Source organism: Hylobates moloch, unplaced genomic scaffold (assembly GCF_009828535.3).
Source record: "Hylobates moloch isolate HMO894 unplaced genomic scaffold, HMol_V3 SCAFFOLD_3, whole genome shotgun sequence".
NCBI lineage: Eukaryota > Metazoa > Chordata > Mammalia > Primates > Hylobatidae > Hylobates > Hylobates moloch.
The window spans coordinates 80,747,862-80,768,759 of NW_026652278.1; the positions used below are offsets into that span (position 1 = coordinate 80,747,862).

At 39.4% G+C, this 20,898-nt stretch overlaps 1 protein-coding gene across 2 annotated transcripts in view; it reads left to right on the forward strand.

Moving 5' to 3' along the window:
* BMPR1A (bone morphogenetic protein receptor type 1A) overlaps nucleotides 1-20,898 on the forward strand; it is a 181,707-nt gene that overhangs the window by 38,766 nt on the left and 122,043 nt on the right. The window lies entirely within an intron of this gene.

Below are 20,898 nucleotides of genomic sequence, written 5' to 3' on the forward strand. Positions count from 1 at the left end.
GCCACCATGCCTGGCTTTTTTTTTTTTTTTTTTTTTTTTTTTTTTTGCTAGAGACGGGTTTCACCATGTTGGCCAGGCTGGTCTCAAACTCCCGATCTCAACTGATTCACCTGCTTTGGCCTCCCAGAAATGCTGGGATTATAGGTGTGAGCCACTGTGCCCAGCCTCCAGTAAAATTTTTACCTTTAATGTTGTTAATTACTGTCAGATCTTTTTTTTTTTTTTTTTTTTTTAGATGGAGTCTTACTCTGTTGCTAGGCTGGAGTGCTGTGGCGTGATCTCTGCTCACTGCAACTTCCAACTCCCTGGTTCAAGCAATTCTCTTGCCTCAGCCTCCCGAGTAGCTGGGATTACAGGCACATGCCACCACGCCCAGCTAATTTTTGTATTTTTAGTAGAGATGGGTTTCACCATGTTAGCCAGGATGGTCTTGATCTCCTGACATTGTGATCCTCCTGCCTCAGCTTCCCAGAGTGCTGGGATTACAGGCGTGAGCCACCGTGCCTGGCCTACTGTCAGATCTTTAATGTTTGCCATTTAAATGAATTGCATACTGCTAAAAGTTGTAATGGTAATTGAATTCAAAATAATTTTTTAAACACTTAGAAACTTCTTTATGGTCAGGAAATTTAATTTTTTTTTTCATTTAAACATCAGACAGGCTGGGTGCAGTGGCTCAAACCTGTAATCCCCATCACTTTGGGAGGCCAAGGCAGGAGATTGCTTGATTGAGTCCAGGAGTTTGAAACCAGCCAGGGCAACATAGGGAGACTCCGTCTGTATAAAACATACAAACAAACAGAACTTCAGACGTGTATGACTGAGTGACTGATAAGACTTCCAAGCATTAGCAATTGCTATATGCAGGGCAAATGTAATGGAAATATGAGTTCAAGGAGGAAAATATGCTGTGAAAATTTCATTTTAAAATGGATCATGGTGGGTATCAGATCACAATTGTATTTGGATTCTGTTGAAGAGATTTAAGGTTGATATTACAGTGACCTTGCTAAATTATATTGCTGTTCTGTGCTCTGTTTCCCTATATATAAATGGGATAATAATAGCACCTATATCAAGGAGTAATTTATTATTATGTCTAGTGCAGCTTCTTGGCAAATACTCTTTGAACTATGTTCAGTGATTCACATTCTGTTTAATAGCCCACTGCTTTGTTTCTTTCTGGTAAGTCTTCTGCCTTAATGCAGTCTTCTCTAGCTACTGTGTGTCCTTTTTTCATCCTCTTGATCTATACCCCACCCCCCCACCCCCCCACACACGGTGGTGTGGACAAGGCAAAAGAAAGTTAGCTGGATTTATGTTTCGGAATTTCAAGGCTTTGTATTTACAGTTGACTTGTTAGAAGAGGAAGAAGAGTTAAAAAGTATAGCATTGGGCCGGAATATCATTAAGCAATAAGATCACATTGAGTCGTATAGGGAAGGGTACCTGTATTTTTATTTCATCTGTACTGGAGACAGAATTTCCGATGACATGCTTGCTCACTGACAGTTTGGTTTTTTTTTTTGTTTGTTTTTTGTTTTTTGAGACGGAGTTTCACTGTTGTTGCCCAGGCTGGAGTGAAATAGTGTGATCTCGGCTCTCTGCAACCTCTGCCTCCCGGGTTCAAGCGATTCTCCTGTCTCAGCCTCCCGAGTAGCTGGGATTACAGGCGCATGCCACCACGCCTAGCTAATTTTTGTATTTTTAGTAGAGACAGGGTTTCATCATATTGATCAGGCTGGTCTCAGGTGATCTGCCTGCCTCGGCCTCCCAAAGTGCTGAGATTACAGGTGAGCCACTGTGCCCGGCCTGACAGTTTTTTTAGATGGTTTAAGACAGTGTCAATTATGTAGTGTAATTGGTATATTTTCTGTTGTTACTGTAACAAATTACCATACCTTTAGTGGTTTATAGAGCACAAATTTATTATCTTATGGTTCTGCAGGTCAGAAGTCCAACACAGGTCTCACCAGGCTAAGATGCAGGTATCTACAGGGCCGTGTTCCTTTCGGGAAGTTCTAAGGAAGTATGGATTCTGTGCCTCTTACAGTCTCTAGAGGCCGACTGCATTCCTGGATCAGGCTCCCCTTCCTGTTCACCTTCACAGTGAGCAAGGTCACATGGCTCTGACCTCCTGTCATCTCTTTCCCACCGTACTTGGGAGAAGTTCTCTGCTTTTAAGGACCATGTGAGTAGATTGGTCCCAACAAGCTCATCCAGGATAATCGCCCCATCTCAGGTTTTGTACCCTTAGTCACACATCTGCAAAGTCCCTTTTTCCATTTAAATAACATATGCATAGGTTACAGGGATTAGGATGTGAATGTCTGCAGGGTCCATTATCCTGCTACCACCGTTGGTTTTTAGTCAGCTACATAACTTTAAACTGTTCATTTTATCTATTTTTTTTGATGACAGTTGTGGTTAGAGGTGAGGCTTGGATTGGTCCTGGCCTGAATCTTGTTCTGCTGTGTAGCAGCACTGTGACGTTAGTCAAGTTTCTTCTCTGGACTTATTTCTTCTTTGGTGAAATCAAGATAGTAATGCTTGTCTGTATGTACTGAAATAAAGTAATAGTTTAGGAGGCAAGAGATTTCTACCAGTCTCTTTGTGTCTGTCTCAAATAAGCAAATATGTGATCACCTAACTCACAAGGTTGTTATGAAGATCAAATTAAGTCATCAAGTTAGAGTGCCTTTTGAAATGGATAAAAAGTATATAAAATTTTGTTGGTATTAATTTTAGAATGGCTTTTAAGATTTTTGTCAAAGGTGAGAAAGTTCAGTACATTCTTTGATACCTGCCTAGCAAATATTTTTAGGTTTCTATTCCTTTCCAGATTTTCAGATTCACATATTTCCTTTATTAAATTATGGTAAATGAAAAGATAAGATGAGAATTAAAAGTAATGACTTCCGTGATTCGTATAGTCACTAGGATTTAAAATTCAAATTTATCTAGAGAGAGATATATATAGATATATATAGATATATAGATATATATATCTATATATATATATATATATTTTTTTTTTTTGAGATGGAGTTTCGCTCTTGTTTCCCAGGATGAAGTGCAATGGTGCCATCTCGACTCACCGCACACTCCACCTCCTTGATTCAAGCAGTTCTCCTGCCTCAGCCTCCTGAGTAGCTGGGATTACAGGCATGCGCCACCACACCCAGCTAATTTTGTATTTTTAGTAGAGACAGGGTTTCTCCATGTTGGTCAGGCTGGTCTTGAACTCCCGACCTCAGGTGATCTGCCGCCTTCTGCCTCCCAAAGTGCTGGGATTATAGGGGTGAGCCACCACTCCTGGCCTATCTAGATAATTTTTAATCTTTATTTTTTTTTTCTGTAGACTTCTTTGGAGCTATACTATATTTGTTGTAGAAGCAAAATAAATACTGTCTACCTTGCATTAGTAAGACTGATTTTTCTTAAATCCTGAGCTACATTTAAAATCTTGGTTAATAGACATTTTACTCAGATAGTGATTCATTTATAATTGGCTTGTCTAAGTACTCAGTGTTTGACAAAAATATCACTGTGTTAAGCAAAAACCATATTTAAAAAGTGATTTGATTTTTTTTTCTTATGCTGTAATAATGAATAGATGCTTAGGGGAAACTAAGCAGCACAAAGATGCCATTTTGGGAGGTTAAATTACTTTCTAAAAGTTGCTGTGAAGGAGAAGGAAAAGAGATCAGGTTACACATTCTTTGTTCCTGAGCCTACCACTGCATACGTTCAGAGAAGCAATAGTGAGGCTAGAGTATGCATTTGCCACTATGTCTTCAACCCTTCCCCGTAGTAGGGAGGGAGGGAATTAGGAAGTTTTCCTAACAGGGCCCCGAAGAGTACCATTTTAACTTAAATACTCTTAAAAGTTGCTACTTATTTTTTTTTAAGGCTTTCTTTACTTTTTTATAATTTGGCATTTCAAGTAATCCAAATAATTATTTCTTTGTATATTCAGAGGTATTTAAAAATATTTTCTTTGAGAGCTTAAAGGTTATAGTTTAATAATGCAGTTAAACATCAATTTATCTCAAATTGATATTGAGTTAAATTTAAAGAGTATTTTAAATTATATTTTGAGGGGAAAAAAATAACTTTCTTGGCACAAAATGGCCATGAATTAGATTGTGTGTTTCAGAAAGGTAGTGGTAAAAAGTCCCCAAAGCAGTTACAATATTTCTTTTGTTCTGTTTCCTTGCTACTCTTAGATAAATGAAGAGTTTAAAAAGAATTTTCACATAAAAACGATCATAAAATCCCAGTGCCATATTTTGAATATTAATTTGACTGTTTTATGTTGTAATTTTTTTCCAGTTGGTTTTAGTTAGAATGTAAGCTTTTTTTTTTATCCTTTAAGGAATTATTTAAACAATTTTGGTTATTAAAGTTTAAATGTATTTCATAAATACGTGTTTATAAATATGTGACTGGTCCCTTTTCTGAGGGGTTAGGAAGTTTAAGCATTATTTATAAGCTGTTTGTAAATCCCTGTCAAACATTATTCGTCCATTAAGAAATGCTATTTTTGTCTTCACTTTTACGTCATTTTAAGTATTAATAATGTTCATCAATTTGCTTACTACCCTTCTGAAGAAAGTCACTATAATTAGTAATCAGAATTATATCACATACATTTAGGCACATTTATTTATTTATTTATTATTTATTTTTAGTAGTTTGAGAGTAGATGCTGTATTTTCTTTTCTTTCCTTGTTTTTTCTTTTTTGAGACAGAATCTCTATTTGTTGCCCAGGCTGGAGTACAGTGGCATGATCTCAGTTCACTGCAACCTCCACCTCCTAGGCTCTAGCAGTGCTCCCACCTCAGCCTCCCAAGTAGCTGGGACCAGCTCACGCTACCACTCCTGGCTAATTTTTGTATTTTTTGTAGAGGCAGGGTTTTGCCATGTCACCGAGACTGAGTTACTGTATTTTCTTAGCAGAATATTGTCCCAGTGAGGTTTTTCCAAAAGAGAAAAGGTACAGCCAGTAGAAGTTTGTGGTTCGGTATTGGGAGTTGGTGTTCTGTTTTGTCCTGTTCATAAAAGTTTTATTCTCTCTAGCTCTCATGCTTTAGTTCTAATTTATTCACAGATTTTTGCCCAGTAACTTGATTTTATACTTGGCTTTCTATATTGTGGCTCCAATTTTTCTTCCCAGTTTATACTCTTATTTTTCCTTTCTTTTTCTTTTCTTTTTTTCTTTTTTTTTTTTTTGGAGACAGTCTTGCTCTGTCGCCCAGGCTGGAGTGCAGTGGCGCGATGTCTGCTCACTGCAGCCTCCTCCTCCCAAGTTCAAGCGATTCTCCTGCCTCAGCCTCCAGAGTAGCTAGGATTACAGGCGCCCGCCACCACGCCCGGCTAGTTTTTTTTTTTTTTTTTTTTTTTTGTTGAGACTGAGTCTTGCTCTGTCGTCTGGGCCGGAGTGTAGTGCCCTAATCTCGGCTCACTGCAACCTCCGCCTCCTGGGTTAAAGTGATTCTCCTGCCTCAGTCTCCTGAGTAGCTGGGATTACAGGCGCCCACCGCTATGTCCAGCTAATTTTTTGTATTTTTAGTAGAGACGGGGTTTTGCAATGTTGGTCGGGCTGGTCTTGGAACTCCTGGCCTCGTGATTCGCCCACCTCGGCCTCCCTGAGTGTTGGGAGTACAGGCATGAGCCACCGTGCCCAGCCAATTTTTGTATTTTTAGTAGAGATGAGGTTTCACTATGTTGGCCAGGCTGGTCTTGAACTCCTGACCTCAAGTGATCCGCCCACCTCAGCCTCCCAAAGCGCTGGGGATTACAGGCGTGAGCCACCACGCCCGGCCAGAATTTGAACTTTAATTCTTCAAATTGTATGGCATTTTCAGGTACCATCGAGGGCTTTTCTTCTGTACTTCCGTGTGTTCAAATATGGACCTTGTTCCAAAAAGATTGAGTTGTGGTTCCTTGTAATGTCAAGAAATCTGTTAATGCATGAGACCCGGAAAATGTTTGAAAGTGACTAGTGAGAATTGGGTTGGTTGCTGTAGGATATTGTCATTTAAATTATTAAGTGAATATATATATTTAAAAATTAGATGTAGGTAAGCCTCAGAAATGGGAAAATGAAGATAAATCTTAGGAGAGATTTTTGAATCTTTTACTTAAGACAGTGTTCAAAACTTTTATCTATTTGCTATTCATTATTATTTTGATATCTTAATTGCTAGTGAGATTAAGACATTTTTGACACATCCTCTTCATTTAAGGTCATGGATGTTTTGTATCATTCTTATATAAGCATATTTGTAAGACTTCTAGAGGTATTCCTTTTTTAGTCCAATTTTTTTTACTAGGGAGTTATGACTCATTTTGGCACTTTGCTTTTATAGCTTACTACGGTATGACATTTTATATCTTTGCAAAAACCAAGTAATTAGACCATTCATCACAATTTCCATACTTAAAAAACTAAGTTTTTGCATGTTATCAATAAAAGTAGCATTTTAACAATTATCCTTTCCACATTATTTGATAAATGCTATTGGTTTTGTCTGTTATTTTTATAAATATATAAATTTGCTTTAATTACTTAAATGTTCCTTGAGGCTTAGAACTTAAATCCTGATAAGGGTTTTACTTTTTAAAATACTTAAGTTTATTATTTGTGCATGTTTTACAGAAAAATGAGTGGCTTTTAAAAGATCAAAATTAAAGACTTAAACATGGAATCTCTAGGACATATAAAATATGAGTAGAACTGTGTATTTATAAGATGTTAATGTAAGCCTTCAGGCCTTGTAATATCTTAAAGGAACCACTTCACTGTAAGGGAGCAGTTTGTCTTTCTACCTTTCCAATTGTATTGAGATTTTGCCCAGTATGTCTTTTTACTTAAACACCTTGGTGAAAGCTATCCAGCGTCCTGTTTTAAATCTCCTTTGTGGCACTTACCATAATTACTTTCAGATCTGTTTCCATTCTCAGAAACTGAAACTGTAAGCTCCTGTGAGTGGGGAATCCGACTTGTTTTAATGCATGTGAGCTGAGCACTGTGCCTTGCGTCAGTAGTCAGTGGTGTTCTTTTAGTCGTTGTTATGTTAATAAAAAAGCTTTGGTTTTTGCAAGGCTTTGTTTTTAGAGGTTCTGGAAAGGAACATATTAACCAAAAAGAAGAGCTGACTTCAATTTTACTTGTCTTGAAAATAACTGACTACTAAAGGGATGTCAGGGAACATTAGTGAAATTGGAGAACTTAAGGAGTTAAAGTTTTAGCTGTTTTTTTCAAAGGATATTGTCCTTCAAAATCTTTACCTTGCATTTTTGTTACTGTGATTTAAGATGGTTGTAATTATCATTGATTGATGATACCTATCAAAAGGCAACCCTAACCAACCATTTCTGCTGGATTCTGAATGCCGAGAAAGGAAAACTGAGAACTTTGTGAACTATTACAAGTTGTCTGTAAAATGAGATAATAATATCAACTTTACACGGTAATTTAGGCTTTCGTGAAAACTAGAGTGTGAAAATGCTTAGTAATGTGCTGGGCACACTGCAGGTGCTCTACAAATAACTACTGATAACTACTTTTTTTCATGAGTAATTGTAAATTTTCTTTCTTTCTTTCTTTCTTTCTTTCTTTCTTTCTTTCTTTCTTTTCTTTTCTTTTCTTTTCTTTTCTTTCTTTCTTTTTCTTTTTTGTTCTGTTTTATTTTGAGACAAGATCCTGGTCTGTTGCCCAGGCTGGAGTGAAGTGGTGTGATCTTGGATCACTGCAACCTCTGCCTCTTGGGCTCAAGTGATCCTCCCACCTTATCCTCCTGAGTAGCTGGGACAACGGGCACACATCATCACACCCAGCTAATTTTTGTATTTTTGTAGAGATGGGGCTTCACTTGGTTGCCCAGGCTGTCTTGAATTCCTGGGCTCAAGAGATCCACCCACTGCGGCCTCCCAGTGTGCTGGGATTACAAGAGTAATTGTAAATTTAAAATGAATTTCTTTTCTATCCCAAACCAGTATCAAAATGCAATATAGTAAATTACTTTTTAAAAGAGAGATGTTTAGTGGCAGTTGTTGTTGGTGGTCTTTTAACTTTGAGTCTTTAAGTGGGTATATTATAGAAAAACAACATTGCTTGGAGGGAAGATGTAACTAAAAACAAGAAAAAAAGAATAGCGGATGAACCATGATTCTTTAACATACAGGTTGCAAACTAGTGACCTGTCAGTTGGATTTGGCCTGTAGGCATGTATTTGGCTTATAATGTAATTTAAAAAAAATTAGTGGCCAACAATTAAAATTGAGAGAGTTTTCAAAAGAAAATGCAGATTTCTGACTCATCTTGAAAAATGGTAAGATGGACAGCACAGGGCCTGTATTCCCAATTGCAGCCCTCAGTGGAGCTAAGTAGGCTGTTCTCCTTGCCATCTCCCCAGCTCTCAGTTGCCATCACTCACTGCATTTGGACTCTTTTTTCATCAAGTCAGCCAAGGGGGGAGTGACAGTTCTCATGTTCCTATCAAAAGAGGGGAACCTAAAATAAGGCCATTCGTGTTTTTGTTTTTGTTTGTGAGACGGAGTTTCGCTCTTGTTGCCCAGGCTGGTGTGCAATGCGATCTCGGCTCACCGCAACCTCCGCCTCCCAGGTTCAAGCGATTTTTCTGCCTCAGTCTCCCAAGTAGCTGGGATTACAGGCTCCCACCACCATGCCCAGCTAATTTTTGTATTTTTTAGTAGAGACAGGGTTTCACCATGTTGGCCAGGTTGGTCTTGAACTCTTGACCTCAAGTGATCCACCCGCCTTGGCCTCCCAAAGTGCTGGGATTACAGGCATGAGCCACCACCTGGCCAGGCCATTTGTGTTTTAAGAAAAACAGGAAAGCATGTAATTCTTTGTGAAAATAATGAACATTTCTATTTATATCTGTCAAAAGTCCTATTTCTTAGGAGTTAAGACATAATTCATAGCAATTAATATATGTGGAGAAGATACGTAATGAATAACTAGAAGAGGAATTCAGACATTGAAAGGCATTATTTTAAAATGAGAATAAAATTAGTAGTGCCGCTGCGAGGAAAAGAATCTTCATGTACTTATGTATGATGAGAAACTTCCTAAGTGTCTAGAGATGGCAAGAAAATTTGTATGTTTTGCATGGCAGTAACTGTAAATGTGAGCTTATCTGGAAATATTGTTTGCATAGATGTTAAAAATATGGGCAGGACAGTGTATACTAAAATGCTAAATAATTTCTACTGAGGCTGACATAAGCTTATTTTTTAAATTCTTTAATTTTTGTTTTTATATATTTTTTGAGACAGGGTCTCATTCTGTCACCCAGGCTGGAGTGCAGTGGTGCTGTCACGGGCTCACTGGAGCCTTGACCTCCCCACGCTCAGGTGATCCTCCCACTCAGCCTCCTGAGTAGTTGGTGGCGTGCGCCACCATGCCCAACTGATAGTTTGTATTTTTTGTAAAGATGAGGTTTCGCTGTGTTGCTCGGGCTGGTCTTGAACTCCTGGGCTCAAGCCATCCACCTACCTTGGTCTCTGAAAGTTCTGGGATTATGGGTGTGAGCCACTGTGCCCAGCCTGATAGAAGCTTAGGGATTAATATCACCTAGTTAGCTCTGTTTGTATATGATATCTATGTGAATTTTGACTGTTTCTCCCCTCTCTTCTTTAGTCATTACCCCTGTTTTTGATTCATTCCTATCAGCAAACAATCTCTGGTAGAGACTTGGTAAGAAAACCCAACCATTCCCTTAAAAAAAGTCAGCCTCTACCCCTTCCTTAGCCAGATGCTTCAGGGATGGTCTGCTTGCAACACTTCCTCTCCTTCACCTTCCTTCAACTGTTTAACCTGCCTTATTCTTTTTTTTGTGAGACGGAGTCTTGCTCTGTCGCCCAGGCTGGAGTGCAGTGGCGCATGTCAGCTCACTGCAAGCTCCGCCTCCCGGGTTCACGCCATTCTCCTGCCTCAGACTCCCAAGTAGCTTGGACTACAGGCACCCGCCATGATGCCCGGCTAATTTTTTTTTTTTTTTTTTTTTAAGTAGAGACAGGGTTTCATCATGTTAGCCAGGATGGTCTCGATCTCCTGACCTTGTGATCTGCCCGCCTCCGCCTTCCAAAGTGCTGGGATTACAGGCGTGAGCCACCGCCCCCCACCCTTGCCTGATTCTTATTCTCCTGTCCACTACAGTTTGCATTCCTCAGGCCATTTTTGTCTGCATTGTTGAGGGCCTCCGTGGTCCAGCCCCATCTTCTTTACTCTCTCAGTAGCATTTGGCACAGCTGGCTCTCCTGTGCCAAACTCTTAGACGCTGTGATACAACTCTGCATATAGCCTTCCACATCTTTCAGCACAGTCCAGATGGTGGTGAGGGGCGCTCCAGATCAGGGCTGAGGATGGTGTCTTGCTGGCTTCTGCCCTTACCCTGAATCCCTTAAGCCCTGTGTACAGTGAGTATCATAATTCTGGCCTTATATACTATACCCTACATTTTGGGCTAATTTATGAAAGGATGAAAAATGGGACTTGGAAAGTAAAAATAACCCATGTTAAAGAATCTGAACGACATTAGTACTTTTTGCCTCTATATTGCAGATACAAATGCTTGAATGACTATTATGTAAAGGAAAGGGAGAAGAAACTAAGAATTTGATGTGGGATGTCACATTCAAATAAGCAGTTTTTTCCCCTTTAGAACATTTGCTTATAACCTAGGTCATTTAACCAGTTGAGGTTCAAGTAGCTCTCAGATCAGCTGGTACAAGCTTGAGGGAGAAAAAAAAAACACCATCCTTACAGATACTTCTCATTCATTAACCTAGAATGTTAGCTTTAATCAGCGTAGGAATTTGTATGCATTTTAATAACTCAACACCAACTTGTCAGAAGTTAGCTGAATTTTAGATAATTTCTTTCATTCCAGCCAAACATAATAATCACAGACATGTTAAAAAAAAAAAAAAAAGGTGTTAATTGGGAGGCTGAGGCAGGAGGATTGCTTGAGCCCAGGAGTTGGAGACCTGCGTGGACAACATAGTGAGACTCCATGTCTCCAAAAAAGACAAAGATTAGCCAGGCGTTGTGATACATGGCTGTGGCCCTATCTAGGATCTGCACTCTAGCCTGGGCGACAGAGCAAGACCCGGTCTCAAAAAAAAAAAAAAAAAAAAGACCCTAAGTCCTTTTTTACTGCATATCTTCCTAACCATTCTAGGAAAAGTCAGTTGTCAAATCAAAATGAAAAATTGTTTTCTTTAAAGTGAAGTCAGATGGGTAGAATAAAATATACTGATGTTACTGCCATAGTCACAATTCTGAAGCACAACATAATTGTAATAACGTCACAAGCTTACCAAGGTTGCTACATGAAACAGAAGAAAATTAAATTTGGTGTTAATTGTTTTTTTAAAGAGACAGCATCTCGCTTTGTTGCCCAGGCTGATCTCAAAGTCCTAACTTCAAGCAGTCCTTGGCTTCCACAGTGTTGGAATTCCAGGCGTGAGCCACCCTGCCTGGCCATTATTATCTTTAATAACAATTTACATCAGCCACATTTTCCTTTATGGTTTTTACTTTTGATGTCAAACTTAGACATTTCTTTCCCCATTACAGTAGTGTTTTCCAGTTCTTTTATAGTTTTACATTTTATATTTGAACGTTTTATTTATCTGGAATTAGTTTTGTTGCGTGAGGTAAGGATCCAACTTAATTTTTTCCCAAATGGTTAGCAAATTCTTTCACCACTCTTTATTGATTTGAGATGTTACTTTTATTATATTCTCATATATATTTGGATCTACTTTTGGTCTCTTGTGACTTGTCTCTTGACAGTGGAGTCACACTGTTTATATCAATATAGCTTTGGGTACATTTTAATACTTGGTAAAGCAAATTTTTCTGACTTTTTCAAAAGTCAAGGATATTTGTTTATTTTTCCAACTGCCTTTAGAAATTTTTTATCTGATTCTACTTAAAAGCCTGCTAATATTCATTGACTGAATGATTTGATTTGGAGAGAACTACCATCTTTACAGTATATAGTTTACTAATTAATAAAATCGTGTTTCATCTTTCACAAGTCTTTTTTGACTTTCAGTAAAGTTTTGTAGTTTTTCTCGTGTGTTACATTTGTGGGTGCTATTGTGAATGATACTGTTTTTCCAGTATCTTTTCTTTTTTTTTTTTTTTTTTTTTGAGACGGAGTCTCGCCCTGTCACCCTGGTTGGAGTGCAGTGGTGCGATCTCGGCTCACTGCAAGCTCCGCCTCCCGGGTTCACGCCATTCTCCTGCTTCAGCCTCTCCGAATAGCTGGGACTACAGGTGCCCGCCACCATGCCCAGCTAATTTTTTGTATTTTTTTTTAGTAGAGACGGGGTTTCACCGTGGTCTCAATCTCCTGACCTCGTGATCCGCCCGCCTTGGCCTCCCAAAGTACTGGAATTACAAGCGTGAGCCACCGCGCCTGGACTTTCCACTATATTTTCTAACCAGTTTTGTTAATATATACACAGCTTACTAATTTTTATTAAATCATTCAACATGTTTAACTTTCTTTTCTAATAATTTTCAGTTTATTCTCAGGGGATTTAAAATATATCATCTTTAAATAGTAATAACTTTGCTAAATCAGTTTTAATATATTCACAATTGGGATTTAGTAATATATGGGTTTGGTTAGTGGTTTTATGTCACATAGTTTTCTTTCTTTTTTTTTTTTTTGAGACAGAGTCTTGTTCTGTCGCCCAGGCTGGAGTGCAGTGGCGTGATCCTGGCTCACTGCAACCCCACCTCGTGGGTTCAAGTGATTCTCCTGCCTCAGTCTCCCTAGTAGCTGGGACTACAGGCACTCACCACCACACCCGGCTAATTTTTATATTTTTAGCAGAGATGGGGTTTCGCCATCTCCTGGTCTCGAACTCATGACCTCAAGTGATCCACCCGCCTAGGCCTCCCAAAGTGCTGGGATTACAGGCATGAGCCACTGAGCCCAGCCACACATGATTTTCTTTATAGACCCTATTTACAAATTTATGGTCTGAGGTACTGGGGATTAGGACTTTAATATATGAATTTAATTTATTTATTAAATACAAGATTGGTGCAAGGTTGGTGTTTGATGATTTCCTCAATCTTTATTTTGTGACCACCAGTGAATAACCCAAGTATTTGTGTTTTTAAACACTTGTATTTGGTCCAGTATGTCTTGTATCTATAAAAAGTTTTGAATTTATTTTAGCTTAATGTTTGTAGGTGTTTTTTGTGTGTGTGATTCTAATTATTTTATTTGTTTGTTTGGGTTTAGGCCCCACCCTGATAACCTCATTTTAACTTGATTACCTCTGTAAAGACCCTATTTACAAATTTATGGTGTGAGGTACTGGCGGTTAGAACTTGAATATATGAATTTAATTCATTTTTATTTTTATTATTTTGAAATCATTTCATACTTAGAAAAGATGCAGGAATACCATTGTGAATGCCCATACTCTTCATACCCACATTCACCAGTTTTTAACATTTTCCCATATTTGCATTATAATTCTCTGCTTCTGTCTCTTCACTCCTACCTCTACACACACACACACACACACACACACACACACATTTTTAAGAGTGAGGTTGTAGATATTATGCCCCTTTACCCTTACTATTTCAGTTTCCATTTTCTTTTTTTTTTGAGACAGAGTCTCGCTCTGTCGCCCAGGCTGGAGTGCAGTGGCAGGATCTTGGCTCACTGCAACCTCCACCTCCCCAGTTCAAGCGATTCTCCTGCCTCAGCCTCCCGAGTAGCTAGGACTACAGGCGCGCGCCACCACTCTGGGTTAATTTTTTGTATTTTTAGTAGAGATGGGGTTTTGCCGTGTTAGCCGGGATGGTCTCGATCTTCTGACCTCATGATCCACCCGCCTCGGCCTCCCAAAATGCTGGGATTACAGGCATGAGCTACTGTGCCCGGCCTTCGGCTTCCATTTTCTGAGGACATGGGTATTCTGTGTAATCATTCTTCAGTTATCAAATTCAGGGAGTTTAACATTGAGGCGCCACTTTGATCTGCAGTCTGTATTCCAGTTTTGTCAGTTGGCCCAACTGAGGTTTTTTTTTTTTTTTTTTTTTAAAGCATTTTTCCCTTCCAGTGGAGGATTCAATCTGGAGTCACATATTGCATTTGGTTGTCCTGCCTCTTTAATCTCCTTCTCTCTGAAGCAGTTCCTTAGCCACCTGTTGTGTTTCATGACATCAACATTTTTGAAGAACACCAGGCCAGTTATTTTCTAGAATATTCCTCACTTTGGGCTTGGCATTTCCTCATTATTAGATTCAGGTGATGCATCTCTGGCCAGAAGTCTACATAAATGACGATGTGTCTTTCTAGGGTATCAGACTCAGAAGCATACTATGTCTGTCCTACCTGTCATTGGTCATGTTAATTTTGATCACCTGGTCAAGGTGTTTTCCAGTTTCTCCTCTCTATAATTACCGTTTTCCCTCTTGTAACTAGTAAGCAGTCGGTGGGGAGAAACTTCAAGAGCACACAAATGTCTTATTCCTTATAAAATTCACTACTTCCCTGCAGATTTAATTGGTCTTGACTATTTATAGTTGTAGAGTGGTGATTTTTCCACTTTCATCACTACTTCTACATTTATCGTTCTGAATTCTGTAAGAACCCTTCTTACTCCCTTATGTATGTGTTTGATTTATCTATTTAGTTGTCGTCACTATGGGCTGACAGACTCCATTTCGTTCAATGAGTTATAGTCCTTATGGATTTTTTTCATCAGGGTCTCACTGCTGTTGCGCAGGCTACAATGTAGTGGTGTGATCACAGCTGTCTACAGCCTTGACCTCCCAGACTCAGTTGATCCTCCCATCTCAGCCTCCCAAGTAGCTGGGACTACAGGTGCACACCACCAAACCTGACGAAATTTTTTTTTTTTAAAGTATAAATGGGGGTTTCACCATGTTGCCCAGGCTTGATACTCCTGGGCTCAAGGGATCTGCCTGCCTCGGCCTCCCAAAGTCCTGGGATTACAGGCATTAGCCACTGTACCTGACCAGCCCTTATGTTTTCTGAGGTTCATGTTGTCCCAGAGTTTGATAGTGGAAGTCTCTTCATTCCGGCTCTCGTGTCCTTTGGATATGGCCTTGTCATTTTTTCTTCCCTTTAAAAAAAAATAAAATAAAGAGCACTTCTTTTTGCCATAGTGATGTTCCACGCTTCTATAGGACCTTCTTTGCCCCATCCCCAGAATCAGTCATGTCTCTAAGGAGCCCTGGTTTCTCTTCGTGGGATTCAATATATAGAAACCAAGATCTGGGTCTTAGATGTTCTCATTGATACTGGGGTGTCATTGGTTGCAGCCACTTTCAACAAATGTATCTAGGAAATAGACTGTTATTTTTTAACATATTATCTTTAAAATCATTTTTAGTTTATACTAATACTTTTAATTCTAAACCAACCCCTCAGGATTTTTTTGGCCTTTCCCCAGTCCATTTCATTCTAATTTCATTTCCAATTTATTTATTTATTTTTCATTTTATTTTTTTTGAGAAGGAGTCTCGCTCTTTCACCCAGGCTGGAGTGCAGCGGCGCAATCTCGGCTCACTGCAGGCTCCGCCCCCCGGGGTTCACGCCATTCTCCTGCCTCAGCCTCCCAAGTAGCTGGGACTACAGGCGCCCACCACCTCGCCCGGCTAATTTTTTGTATTTTTAGTAGAGACGGGGTTTCACCATGTTAGCCAGGATGGTCTAGATCTCCTGACCTCGTGATCCACCCGCCTCGGCCTCCCAAAGTGCTGGGATTACAGGCGTGAGCCACCGTGCCCGGCCCAATTTATTTTTAATTAAAAAAATTGAAGTATAATTTATGGATTTCTGTATTTAGTGAAATGCATAGTTCTTTTTTGACTTACTTGTTTATCTGACACAGAATCTCTCTCTCTCATCCAGGCTGGAGTGCAGTGATATGATCATAGCTCATGTAGCCTTGAACGTCTAGGCTCAAGCGGTCCTCCTGCCTCAGCCTCCTGAGTAGCTGGGGTTACAGATGTATGCCACCATGCCTGGCAGATTTTTAAATTTTTTTGTGTAGAGACAAAGTCTTGCTATGTTGGCTAGGCTGGTCTTGAATTCCTGGCCTCAAGCAATTCTCCCACCTCCGTCTCCCAAAGCGCTGGGATTACAGGCATATGCCACCATGCCCAGTCCCCATCGTTCTTATGTATTCCGTTTAATCTGTTTTGACAGTGCATACGCTTCTGTAATCTCTATCAAGATACTGTTCTATAGTTGTTTTTTTTTCCTTTTGAGACGGAATTGCACTCTGTTGCCCAGGCTGGAGTGCAGTGGCACAGTCTTGGCTTACTGCAACCTCTGCCTCCCGGGTTCAAGCAGTTTTCCTGCCTTAGCCTCCCTACAAGCTGGGATTACAGTTGCACACCACCATGCCCCGCTAATTTTTGTATTTTTAGTAGAGACGGGGTTTCACCATGTTGGTCAGGCTGGTCTTGAATTCTTGACCTCAGGCAATCCACCCAGCTCAGCAGAACTCATTTGGGCCTGTTGCTTTCTGTTTTGGAAGGTTACTGCTTACTGATCCAATATCTTTAATAGATATAGGCCTATTTGGATTATCTATATCTTCTTGTGTGAGTTTTGGCATATTGTGTCTTTTAAGGAATTGATCCACGTCATCTGAATTATCAAATTTTTAATCATAAGTTTGTTCATAGTATTCCTTTATAATCCTTTTAATGTACATTTAGAGGGGCTCTATAGTGATCTTTTTTTTTCATTTCTGATACTAGCTATTTGTGTCATCTTTTTTTAATTAGTTGGCTTAGCTAAAGGCTTATCAATTTTATGATCTTTTCAAAGAACCAGCTTTTAGTTTTTTCTTATTGATTTCCTATTTTCAGTATCATTGATACTATTATATTTTTATTTTATTCCACTTACTTTGGATTTAATTTGCTCTTCGTTTTCTAGTTTCCAAAGGTGGAACTATGAGCTTTCGTCCATTCAACTTATTTCATGTAACGTCAATTCACTGAAAGAGTTTAGAGATTTGAAGCAATGGCCTGAGTTTGACAAACCACTTGTCCTGTCTAAACCCTATTTCCCATAAAATGGAAGAAGGATATTACTTAAGTTATGAGATTGCTTGAAATTCAGTTACAATGTTGGTGAAAACTGATTTTAAACTGTGAAGTGCTACAGTTTTGATGTTATCACTTAAATGTACAAAGATTATTTCTTTACAATCACCATTGGCATTTTGCCTCAATTTATGGTCAAACTTTGTTTGGTTTTCGGTTTCCAGAATTTCCATCTCCCACCCGTTACACAAATCAGGACATTATATGCCCATCTTCAATAATCTTTCGTTTTTCTGATTCATCCCAGTTTACTTACAGGGATCCAGTTATCTTCCCTGAGTGTTTCTCAGTATTTGAATTGTAAATTATAATCCTGTCTTGGAACAACAGAACTTGAACTCATATTGAGTCCTGTGCTCACCTATCTGTTTTGATCTTCTTTATTATGAGTCGTTCATTCATTGTGAAAAATCTCATTTCAGTGATAGGGAAGGCAAAAATAATCAGTCTCCTGACTTTTTTCCCCTGCTGTTTTATTAAAATTATAAAATATGCATAACATAAAATTTACCATTTTAGCCATTTTAAAGTATACAATTCCAGTTGCATTAAGTATATTTACATTGTCATGGAATTATCACTACTATGTATTTTCAGAACTTTTTCATCATCCCAAACAGGCCCCCTCCCCCCCTTTTTTTTTGAGATAGGGTCTCACTCTGTCACCCAGGCTGGAGTGTAGTGGCACAATCATAGCTCACTGCAACCTCCACTTCCCACGCTCAAGCGATTCTCCCACCTCAGCCTCTCGAGTAGCTGGGACTACAGGTGTGTGCCATCACACCTAGCTAATTTTTGCATTTTTATTTTGCAGAGATGGGGTTTTGCCATGTTGCCCAGTCTGGTCTTGAATTCCTGGGCTCAAGTGATCCTCCTGCCTCAGTCTTCCAAAGTCCTGGGATTACAGGAGTGAGGCACCACAACCGGCCTCTTTTTTTTTTTTTTTTTTTTTCTTTTTTCTTTTTTTAAGAGACAGGGTCTTATTCTGTCATCTAGGCCTCAGCTCCTGGCCTCAAGCGATCCTCTCCCCTCAGCCTCCCCAAGTATTGGGATTGCAGGTTTGAGCCAGGATGCCCACCTGCAAACAGAAACTCTTTACCCATTAAACAATAACTCTGTAGTATTCCTTCCTTCCTGCCCCTGGTAACCACTATAGTACTTTCTGTCTAATATGAATTTGCCTGTTCTAGGTACCTTATATAGGTGGAATTGCATATTTGTGCGTGGCATATTTCATTTAGCACATTTTTTCAAGGCTCATCCATATAGCACGTATCAGTACTTCATTCATTTCTTTTAGTTGCTGAATATTATTATTATTATTTTTGAGACAGAGTGAGACTGCCTCTCAGGCTAGAGTGCAGTAGCATGATCTCGGCTCACTGCAACCTCCGCCTTCTGGGTTCAAGCGATTCTTGTGTCTCAGCCTCCCGAGTAGTTGAGATTACAGGCACCCACCACCACGCCCGACTAATTTTTGTATTTTTTTCTTTCTTTTTTTTTTTTTTTTTAAGTAGAGACAGGGTTTCTCCATGTTGGCCAGGCTGGTCTTGAACTACTGACCTCAGGTGATCCACCCGCCTCAGTCTCCCAAAGTGCTAGGATTACAGGCATGAGCCAACACGCCCAGCTGCTGAATATTATTTTATTGTATAGAGTAATTTATTCATTCATTGGTTGATAAGACATTTGGGTTATTTTCACCTTTTGGCTGTTGTTCCAGATAATGCTGCTACGAACATATTTGTACAAGTTTTTGTGTGGAAATATGTTTTTGTTTCTCTTAGGTGTATAGGAAAAGAATTACAGAATCAACTCTGTGCTTAACCATTTGAAGAACTGGTTTTCTTTTCCAAAATGGCTGCACCATTTACAGCCCTGCCAGCAGATTATAAAAGTTCCAGTTTCTCTGCCTCCTTGGCAACATTTGTTATTATTTTTTTATTGTAGCCACTCAGGTGGGTCTGAAGTATTTTGTCGTGTTTTTTATTTGTGTTTCCTTGATTACTGATATCGTTCAGCATTTCCATGTGCTTATTGCTCATTTGCATACGTTCTTTGGAGAACTGTCTGAGATTCTTTGCTCATTTTTGATTGGGTTATTTCTCTTTTGTTGAATTTTAATGGTTCTTTATATATTCCAGATACAAGTCCTTATCAGTTACATGATTTACAAAAATTTTCTACCATTCCCATTCCATGAGTTGTCTTTTCACTTTCTTGATGGTGCCCTTTGAAGCACAACATTTTTGTGTGTGTGTATTTTTAGTAGAGATGGGGTTTTACTATGTTGGTCGGGCTGGTCTTAAACTCCTGATCTCAGGTGATCCACCTGCCTTGCCAGTGAACCACCACCGCACCTGGCCCGTTTTTTTTTTGTTTTTTGTTTTTTTCTGTTTTTTTTTTGAGCCAGAGTCTTGCTCTGTCGCCCAGGCTGGAGTGCCGTGGTGCCATCTTGGCTCACGGCAACCTCTGGCTCCCGGGTTCAAGTGATTCTTCTGCCTCAGCCTCCCGAGTAGCTGGGATTACAGGTGCATGCCACCACACCCTGCTAATTTTTATATTTTTGGTAGAGACAGTTTTGCCATGTTCCTCAGGCTGGTCTTGAACTCCTGAACTCAAGTGATCCACCCACCTCAGCCTCCCAAAGTGCTGGGATTACAGGCGTGAGCCACTGCTCCCAGCCAGAAGCACAATTTTTAATTTTTATGATGTTCAGTTTATATTTGTTTTTTCCTTTGTTGCTTGTATTTTTGTGTGTCTTAATATGTCTTTTAAGTCTATTTTAATCAATGGATTCTCCCCTTCCTGCCTCTCATTTATCTGTTGAAGAATTTTGCCTATTTGACCTGTAGAGTTTCTTACGGTCTGGATTTTTCTAATCATGTTCCCATGGTATAGTTCAGCTTCTCTCTGTCTCTGTATTTCCCGCAAATTGGCAGCTACACCAAGAGGTGTGATCAGATTCTGATGTCAAGGGCTTTTGTCTATCTTATAGGCAGTCAGTATGTTATTGTATTAGGAGACACACAATGTGTGGTTGCGTCTCTGTGATATTATTTTAGTAGCTTTGATGCCGAATGCTGATTAGGTCTTCACTGGGGTTTGCGAATGTATGATAGTCGAATTCTGTTATTATTTGTTAGCTGTCATACTTTTGTTTAAATTTTATTTTAAAAATTAATATAAGCAGGGACAGGAGGATCGCTTGAGCCCAGGAGTTGAAGACCACCCTGGTCAACATAGTGAGACATCATCTCTACAAAAAATTAGAAAAATTAGCCAGGCGTGGTGGTGTCAACCTGTAGTCCTGGCTATTCTGGAGGCTGAGATGAGAGGATTGTTTGAGCCCAGGAATTTGAGGTTATGGTAAGCTCTGAGCATGCCACTGCTCTCCAGGGCAAAAAATAATACAGTTCTATGAATTTTAACACATCTATAGATATAACAAACTACAACAGTCATTATACAGAGCAGTTCAGTCACCAGAAAACCTCCTGCTGTCCCTTTGCAGTCACACCCTTACTTCACCCCTAACTCTGGAAACCAGCAACCTGTTTTCTGTCACTCTAGTTTTGTCTTTTTGAAGTACCCTCTTGAGACTGTGTTATTTAGCATTATGCCTTTTGAGGGTCATCCAGGTTGTTGCATGTGTCAAGAGTGTTGTCCCTTTCTGTGGTTGATTATCATTCCATTGGATGGATGTGCCAGTTTTTCATTCGTTCACTTTTAG